This window comes from Triticum urartu, chromosome 7 (genome assembly GCF_003073215.2).
Source record: "Triticum urartu cultivar G1812 chromosome 7, Tu2.1, whole genome shotgun sequence".
NCBI classification, from domain to species: Eukaryota; Viridiplantae; Streptophyta; class Magnoliopsida; order Poales; family Poaceae; genus Triticum; species Triticum urartu.
The window spans coordinates 383,654-393,160 of NC_053028.1; the positions used below are offsets into that span (position 1 = coordinate 383,654).

General features: G+C 38.7%; 1 pseudogene; it reads left to right on the forward strand.

Annotated features, from left to right (window-relative positions):
• Positions 1-2,966: 2,966 nt before the first annotated feature.
• LOC125523244 lies at positions 2,967-6,455 on the forward strand (annotated as a pseudogene).
• The last annotated feature ends 3,052 nt before the right edge of the window (positions 6,456-9,507 follow it).

Here is a 9,507-nt window from a genome sequence, read left to right on the forward strand (position 1 = left end):
ATAAGATTGAGAATGTGCCCTTGTATGATACCTGTCCCATGATGCATATGGATCTACATGAGCATAGGAAGGCATCCACGGCTTTGGCATTGGCAGCCCAAAATAAGGATATGAATATTTTGCATGAAGATTCTTACTTTGCCAATACCGATCCTCATTTTTGCGCCATGGGGGTGATTTTGGTTTCTTTGCATGATTTAACCAATAAGCATTCTTCCCTTCACTCTTATTTTGATATTTATCCAATAGTTTAGCGAAAGTTACTTTTGATTTCTTTTGGTTTTGTTTCCTCGATCATTGGATTTGCTTGTTGCTCCCCAGTCCTTGGCATCTTCATTGTAGCTTCAATGGAATTCTCACCCTCAAGTTTATGTTCATTGTCCTCTTCAACAAATTCTTTACTTGACAGCTTGATCCCGTCACCTGTAGTTTTACCTTCTCTTTAGATGGATCGGCTTGAAGTAGCCGATGCAAAAACTTTTTGCCATCAAGACCAATCGGAATAGACTGGTCATCCTTTGGTGTTTCAACAATTCTCAATCGCCCCTTATCAATGGTTGATTTGACTATTTGGTGAAACATATTGCAATCCTCAAAATTATATTTGAACGAATGATGCAACCTACAATACATTCGTCTGACCAAGAAACACCGATTGCTAAGTCGGTGGTAAGAACCATACAATACGATCATTCAGGTTCACCTTAGTACAAATAGACGAGAAGAATATAATTGGATGGCTATGAATATAACTGAGAGATAACTCTCACTCCCTATTAATTATTACACTCTTATGTTCATTAGATATTAATAGAAATGAGTAAAGTTGAAAAATATAATTACACCATATTTTCAGTATTAAATTTGATACCCAGGAAACATACTAAATTTCAAAGTCCTAAACAGACCTATTTTTCCCAAGAAAGGCCGATATTTAGATATTAATCTTATGGAAATTATTTTCTTTAGAGCAATATGGAATGAGGGGCGGAGGCAGCTCATTAGCAACGGTGTCTGTCATGAAAGAAAAAAAACGCCTTTTTTTTGCAAAAGAATTTTTTTGATCGAAAAGCTAAGGAACACCGTAGGAAAACCAAAACGTCGAAAAAAATCCGGAAAAAAAACCATTAGAAAAGCCAAAAACGCGTGCGGAAAAATAAAAAAAATTCCGGAGGGAGCGCCCAGAGCGCGACACGTGGCGAATGGCTGAGAGCGCGCAAAGTGGCGCTGATCGTTGTGAGACTCCTAAGGAGCGCTCGTTAATTAGTTGCTCTCGGAGTCCCCTATTTAGGGCTTTTCAGAACAAATAGCCAAGAAAATGCCTTAAGTATTGTATATGGGCTGTCAATGGCACGTCCCAATAAATTCATTTTATATATTTTGGAATTATGTTTTTATTTGACATATTTCAAAAAAACATGAGAAAATTTGATATTTTACGTAGAATGGAAAATGTCCATTTATCTCAATATTAATACCCATACATATATATGCAATGAAAGTTTCATCCTCGCGCTTTAAAATGCTTATGTGTACAAGGAAAATATTCATCTATTCCTTTTGAAAGATCATATCTTTTAAAAAGTTGTTCGTGCATGTCTGGATACATGGTCATATACCTAAAAACGATGTTCAAGAATTTTTGTACAGAATAAAAGAACATTGCTAGAATTAAAAGCATAAAAAAGGAAAACATAAGTAAAATGTATAAAAATATAGAATATAAACTTCAAGGAAATAGAGAACAGAAAAAAATGATAAAAAATTTAAAAATTGTGAAGTATCCAGCAAATATATGTGTAGGTTTTGAAATTACATTTAATGGAGGAAATATTAATCTGTTTAATACTAGATACCCTGAAATGCAACATGTAGAATTTTGAAAACACTAGAATTCTTTCTGAATTTCTTAAAAAAATTGTGGAAGCTAAATATTTGAAATTTTAAAAATGGTGATAAAACAATAATGTGGAATCTATGAAATAAATAAATTTTATGAATAATCCATAAAAGATCATTTGAATATTTATTTTGCGATGAAGGGGAATCTGCCCTAACTGTTTGACCTCTTGTCCTCTGATTGGTGGCGAGGGACCATGGAATTCAACGATATGTTCAATGCTCCTGATAAGCGAACTGAACCTACATCCATACATACTACCGTGCTTTTAAAAACTACTCCCTCCGTCACATAATATAAGAGCGTCTTTGACACTACACTAGCTAGTGTCAAAAACACTCTTATATTATGGGACAGAGGGAGTATAATTTAAACATGAATGTGCGTTATATCATGTTTCGACCAATACAGCAGCGAGGACAACGCTTTGTGTACTGAAGACGATCTGTGGAGGTTCAAGACTAAGAATGAGTTGGACAAGACGATCTGTGTATCCATGTGCGCACAAAACGCTTTGTGTAATGAACAGAGACGTCGTCGTCTAAGTGAAGCGTGGGCATTGGGCAAGACGACGTTCGGTGATTGTATGACAACCAGCTCAGTACAGTAGAAAATAATGAAAACCCGGCCGTCTTTGTATGGATTCCATCGACCGCGCGGAGGAAACAACGGAAAAAAGCGCGCCTTCCGCGTTGGTGTGGAAGCTAGCCTCGTAGTGAATGCCCTTCCTTGCAGCTGGACGTACAAACAATGGAAAAAAGAGCGCCTCGTAGTGAACGCCGTAGCTAGCATGCTTCCTTGCAGCTGGACGTACAAACTTAGGTACGCGGAGTCTAATTCAAATTCGTTAAGAACTACCCTCCAGCTAATAATTCGTTAAGAACTAGCCTCCACACCAGGAGAGTCGTCATCAGATCACCGCACCGGAGCACCCACTGATTGATTTGAGCCACTCACAGTCACCGCGGCGACATGGTTCCTTTCCTGGCGCCGCTGCTGGGCAGCGTGGCCGCCAAGGTCGGTGACGCGCTGGTGGGCGAGCTGCTGCGGGCGTGGGGGCTGGAAGATGAAGGATGCCCTTGAGATGATATATGAACTGGTTGTTGAGATGAACAATTTTCACTTCCTACAACTTACTGAGACACCAAGCGTTGATCATCCACAAACACACTCTCATGTTGAGGAATCAGATATAGTCGGCAGAAAAGATGAGAAGGAACAAGTGGTGAAGATATTGCTCGACCACTCCGACAACAACAATAAGAATAACAATGTTATGGTGCTTCCCATAGTTGGTATGGGGGGAGTTGGTAAGACTACACTTGCCCAACTTGTGCACAATGATCCGAGGGTGATGCATCATTTTGAGTTGGTCATATGGGTCTGTGTCTCTGACAAGTTTGTTATCGAAGAAATTATTCGATCTATTATACAAGTGGTTACAATGAACAAGTGTGAATTGACTGAGATGGAGGCACTGCACAAAAAACTTGGTGAAGTGTTGGGCAAGAAAAGGTACCTCCTAGTGCTGGATGATGTTTGGAATGAAGCTAGACAAAAGTGGGACGATATGAGATCTTCGCTATGCTCACATGCCGGTTTAGGCAGTGCTATAATTGTGACAAGCCGTAGCGATAAAGTAGCTTCTGTCATGGGCACGCTTCCTCCACATCAGATATCACTGCTAGATGAGGATCATTCATGGGAGCTTTTTCACAGAAACACATTCAGAAGAGGAGTGGAAAAGCAAAAGGAATTCATTTCAGTGGCTAAGAGTGTTGTCTGCAAGTGTAAGGGGTTGCCTCTTGCTATCAAGACCATAACAGCTTTACTTCAGTCGAAGCATCATTCTCAATGGTTCTCTGTTCTGGATAGTGATGTCTGGAAGAATGATATCCTCACATCTACCGGGATTGTACCTGCACTACAGCTAAGTTATCATCACCTGTCATCAGAAGCAAAAATATGCTTTTCATTCTGTGCTATTTTCCCCAAGGATAGCATGTTGGAGAAAGACACGTTAATCCAACTATGGATGGCAAATGACTTTATTGCATCAGAAGCAAGAGGCGAACACATTTTTGATGTGCTAGTTTGGAGATGTTTTCTTCAAGATGTGGAGACTCAAAAAAATTGTGCCCTGAACTTCGATATGGGAATTTTCACTCTGTTCAAGATGAGTTCATCCACCAACCAACTACTTGCAAGATGCATGAGCTTATTCATGACCTCGCTGAATTTGTAAGCGGAAATGATTGCTCTATTCTGCAAGAATCTTCATCATGTCAAGAAAATTCTAGTTCATTACAGAATGAGGTTCAACATTTGTCACTTGAGTATGTCACTTATAATACTATGGCAGCCATGAAGGAAATTCTAGCTCCCCTACCCCGTACGATCTTAATCCAAAGAGATTTGAAGCGGACTATGAATCTTCTGAGTGTAGTCAGGTCAAAATTCTTGTCCGTACGAGCATTCAAGACATTCTCAATCGAGACAAATATGACAAACTTGAAGCATCTTCGCTACCTAGATTGTTCTTATTCTAGTATATCTTCACTTCCTGAAAAGCCACTACAATGTTGTATAGTTTGCAAACATTGAAGCTCATTGGTTGTCAAAAACTTGAGAAATTACCAGAAGGCATGGGATGGATGTATGATCAGTCTTTCGCACATCTTCCTCGTTGGTTGTCATCGTTTGGAGCACATGCCACTAGGTATTGGTCAGCTGAATTCTCTGCGGACATTGACAAGTTATGTCATTGATAGTGATGCGGGTCGTGGAATTGTTCAACTAAAAATTTTGAATCTAGGTGGTGCTCTTTCTTTGTCTGGGATAAGAAAAGTGCATAGTGCAGAAAATGCTAGACAAGGCAATATGTCTGCCAAGCACAATTTAAAAAGATTATCACTTGATTGGTATGGATCTTCTAGCACAACTGTTGGATTTGAAGTTGATACTAATCCCCAGAAGGAATATTGGAGGCCCTTTGTCCGGGAAAAAGGCTTGAAGCTTTACAACTATGTAATTATACCGGTGCTAAATTGTCAACATGGATGCACAACTCTACACTGTTGGAGAATCTCAGTGAACTTTCTCTCAGTAGCTGCCAGAACTGCAAGGATCTTCCACCATTATGGCAGCTACCCTCTCTCGTGTACTTGCGTTTGAGTGCTTTGGTTAGCTTGACCAGTATTTGTGTTGGTAATGATGATACAGGTAGTGGGGAATCATGTAACTCTTCCCCACCCTTCTTTCCTAAATTGGAAACCATGATACTTCCGTACATTCCTAAGCTAGAGAGATGGCACTGGGAGGTCGCAGGACAAGTAGTGGTTATGTCATTCCCTCGGCTCAAGAAGATAGAAATTTCTAGATGCCTAATGCTAGCAAGCATGCCGAAAATGCCCTCTCTCAGGTACTTGAGTTTGGATAGTTTGGGTAGCTTTACAAGTATATGTGTTGGTAATAATGATACTAACAATGTGGAATCGTGTATTTCTCCACCACACTTCTTTCCTAAATTGGAAACGATGATAGTTTCCAACATGCCTAAGCTAGAGAGATGGCACCAAGAGATGGCAGGACAAGTAGCAGTTGTATCATTCCCTCAGCTGAAGAAGCTCAGTATTTCTGAATGCTCAATGCTAGCAAGCATGCCCAAGATGATCCCTTTGCTTGATGATCTACTGGTGAATAAAGCAAGAGACATTCCCCTTTACCATTTGATGAATCTGTCTGTGCAATCTAATCTCAAGTGCAAAGGATCCATTACAATGGAACCTAGAGTTGGTTGGGTGCATGGAGATCTTCATTTCTCGAGGATTGGTAACTCTAATGTGAGTCTGATACTCACAGGTTTGAGTGGAAATGTAGAGCGCTTTGAAGAGGAGCTGAGTAAAATACCTTCCAGATTTATTAAGGAGCTAGGTATACAAAATTGTGACTGCCTTTTCTCATCTGAAGCATCACAAATATATGGAAACATTTTGGTTTTGTTGAAAGAATGTGGATTTCAAGCAGCAATAATATAATACAATGGCCATTGGTAGAATTTAGAAACCTGAATCGTCTTCGAAGTCTACATTTGGTTGATTGTTCCAACTTAACCGGTTCCCTTCCATCAACAATATCTGATGACAAAAATTTCCAGCATCCTCGACTCCAGAATCATTTAGTTATAAATTGTGGAAAATGGTTGGAGGTACCAAAGTTGCCCTCATCGCTTGAAAAATTGCACATCGCTCGTTGTGCCAAGCTGGTGTCAATGCCAAGAAATCTTTGGAACATCACAAAATTCAGAGAAATCATTGTGATTGACTGTGCTAGCCTGACGACGTTTCCAGATGGAATGTCTGGAGTCACTGCGCTCAAGAACCTAGAAATGAGGCAGTGCCCATGGTTAGAGACACTACCGGAGGGACTCCTGCAGCAGCTCCCGGCCCTCGAGCAACTAACTATCATAGACTGCCCGAACTTGAAGGGAGCCTTCTCAAGAGGAGGTGTTTACTCGAATTTGGTGAAAGCAATTAGACATCGATTAGTTGACTAAACCAATGCATGCGCTGAATGCTTTGGTTGCATCAAATTGGATGCCTGCGCCAGTGCATGTGTATGTCGGCTTTGTAGGGCTTTGCATTCCAATGAGGTATATGTACTCTCTTTTCTTTACCTTGTTCTCTTATTCTTTCAAAATTATACCTTGATCCAGAACATTGCACAGTAATCCATCTGTAAAGAAATATAAGAGTGTTTAGATCACTATATTTCTTTCCAGAGGGGGTACTTTGTAACTCAACTTCAGTTGTTAATCATATATACTTGCATCTATCTGTATGATCTATTTGGTGTCTTTGTAGATGTCAAAACTGAAAAGAACTTGTATTGTATCTATCTAAGTGTCGGTGTCATCTTCAGGTTCAAATGAATAGCATCGGGTGCATTGCAAAAGCAAGGAAAATCCCTTTACAGTACAATCAAGCCCAGTCAGGCTTATACTTACTAGCAGGCGAAGTAGACAAATGCTGCGGCTGTACAAAAGCCAAAGTTAGAGAAGCATCTGTGTACCATAAGATGCCAAGTGGGCTGCAAGAGCTAAGCTGTATAGTTTCAGAGCACTCAAACTGACATACTACAGAGCACGGAGACACCCCAGTCACTGCCCTTGTGTATATATAGTATGAGTGAAGTTTATAGTTACTAGTAGGTCGACCAACACTAGTGCAGAACCGGGCAATAGCACCTGTTCGTAAGGCCCTTTAGTGCCGGTTCAGGAACCGGCACTAAAGTTTCGGCACTAAAGGCCTCCCCCCCTTTAGTACCGGTTCAGCACGAACCGGTGCTAAAGGGGAACCACGTGGCACGAGCCAGCTCCGGGGGCTGGGAGCCCTTTAGTACCGGTTGGTAACACCAACCGGTACTAAATGGTTGTGGGTTTTTGTTTTATTTTGTATTTTTCAATTAAATTTGTGTTATGAATTTAATTTAGGATTGTTTTACGTTATAATGAGTTGTAGTCGTCATCATCATCATCATCGCATATAAATAAATAAATAAACTCTAGCTAGCTAAAAATCATCGTAGTCGTCTAATTACCACTATTTAATCATCATAGTCATTACCGCTAGTTATCTAATCATCATCAACGCTGGCTAGCTTAAAGAGGAAACATTCACTTTGTAACAGAAGCAAAGATATCATCAAGTTCAACATAATCATCACCAACATCGAAGTTCAGGACACGGACATGAGACAAGTACTAATTAAGAGCATGAACTAGTAGCTACTGATCCTGCTGCTCCCTCTCAGGTAGAATAGCATAGAACATGTATAGCTCTCCTGATTCATCATACTGGAGCATGCAGATGAATCTGTCTCCTAATCTTGGGTTGCGCTTCTCCTTACTGCCCCCTAGTACTTCTCTGCGATCGTTAACAATTTTGCTCCAATCTTTCACTATTAAGCATTCTTCGCTTTCAGAAATCCTGAATGCACTCATGTGCAATGTAGGAAATCTTGGTCGTAAGCTAACCATTGACATGCGACCTTTTGTCTCGATCCACTGAGGCACAACTGTCATCGGAAGTCCCTTTTGAACAACATCATATAGTAATTAATATACTAAGCAATGAAAGTTTAGCTTCAAAAATAATGTATGCAAAAGATGCACTAATTAAGGACAAATATTTAAAATCTTACCATCTTTTGATTATAGATGTGACCGTAGTTCAATACAATCACCATTGGTCGCACGTTTTGAGTACTAACATTTCTAAGTTTAGGAAAAAAAATTGTCTTGACAGTATTAAGATCCTCAAGCCATGAAACATAATGACTTATCTCCTCGCAGTTGAGTTGAGCCCCGGGGCAGTAGTAGGTCCTGTCTACCAAGCGCCGGACATGTTTGCTTGAACCGAAATAAGCTGACAATACAAATTAGTTGTCAACTATTTTTGAATAAACTGTATGAAAGACATAAACATATGCATGCATGGTTGAGAAAAAATCACCAAATGGTAGAACTGGAGGCGTTTGCACATCGACCCAGATGTCTATATTACCTTCAATATCATCTTCCGGACGAATATCAAAGGTGATAACCATATCAGGCTCAAATGCATAAGCCTTGCATAGTGCTTACCAAGTTTTGCATTCAAAATGGGTGTATGTGTCTCCATTATATAATTTGACGTTGAAAGTATACCCATGCTCCGTCTTCAAGTAAACTCTTTTTACCTCCATATCATCTATAGCACTAAAACCTATCTTATCCAAGACAAGAATTCTTGCATGGCAGGGGATGCGCTAGTAGAATAGTGAAAATTTAAAATTATAAGTTGAAGCAAATGAAGCATAAGTTTTGCATTCAAATAATAATTGACAAAGTGACTTACTGTATCAACTTTGAATGTCTCATCCAGCTTGATGCTGAAGCGCCTACCATCAACAAGGAAATTTTGGTCGCACAGGCCGCGCTGGTCTTCACAGTGTTCGCACATAATAAAATCTTTTTCGTCGTCAGATGACATTTCCTATGTTCATATAGGTGAAACATTAAACACCTATATCTAGCCAAATATATATTCATCTAACATTTGACATTAATATATCTAACTATATATTCAATTGACATTACTATATATTTAACTTTTCTATCTAATTCATCTAACATTCGACATTAATCTAACATTTATATAAACTCAAAGTATATAAAAATTAAATAAACAGAAAAACTCATTAACAAATAATATTTTAATTAGATCATCAAATCTCATATACCTAAATTTTCTTACTAAAAATAAACTAGTTATATTAATTATTCAACTAGTTCTAATCTCATATACCTAAATTTTCTTACTAAAAATAAACTAGTTATATTAATTATTCAACTAGTTCTAATCTCATATACCTAAATTTTCTTACTAAAAATAAACTAGTTATATTAATTATTCAACTAGTTCTAATCTCATATACCTAAATTTTCTTACTAAAAATAAACTAGTTATATTAATTATTCAACTAGTTCTAATTTCTAGTTCGACAATTTTTCTATCTAGCTAGCTAATTCATCTAACATTCGACATTAATCTAACATACGATCATCT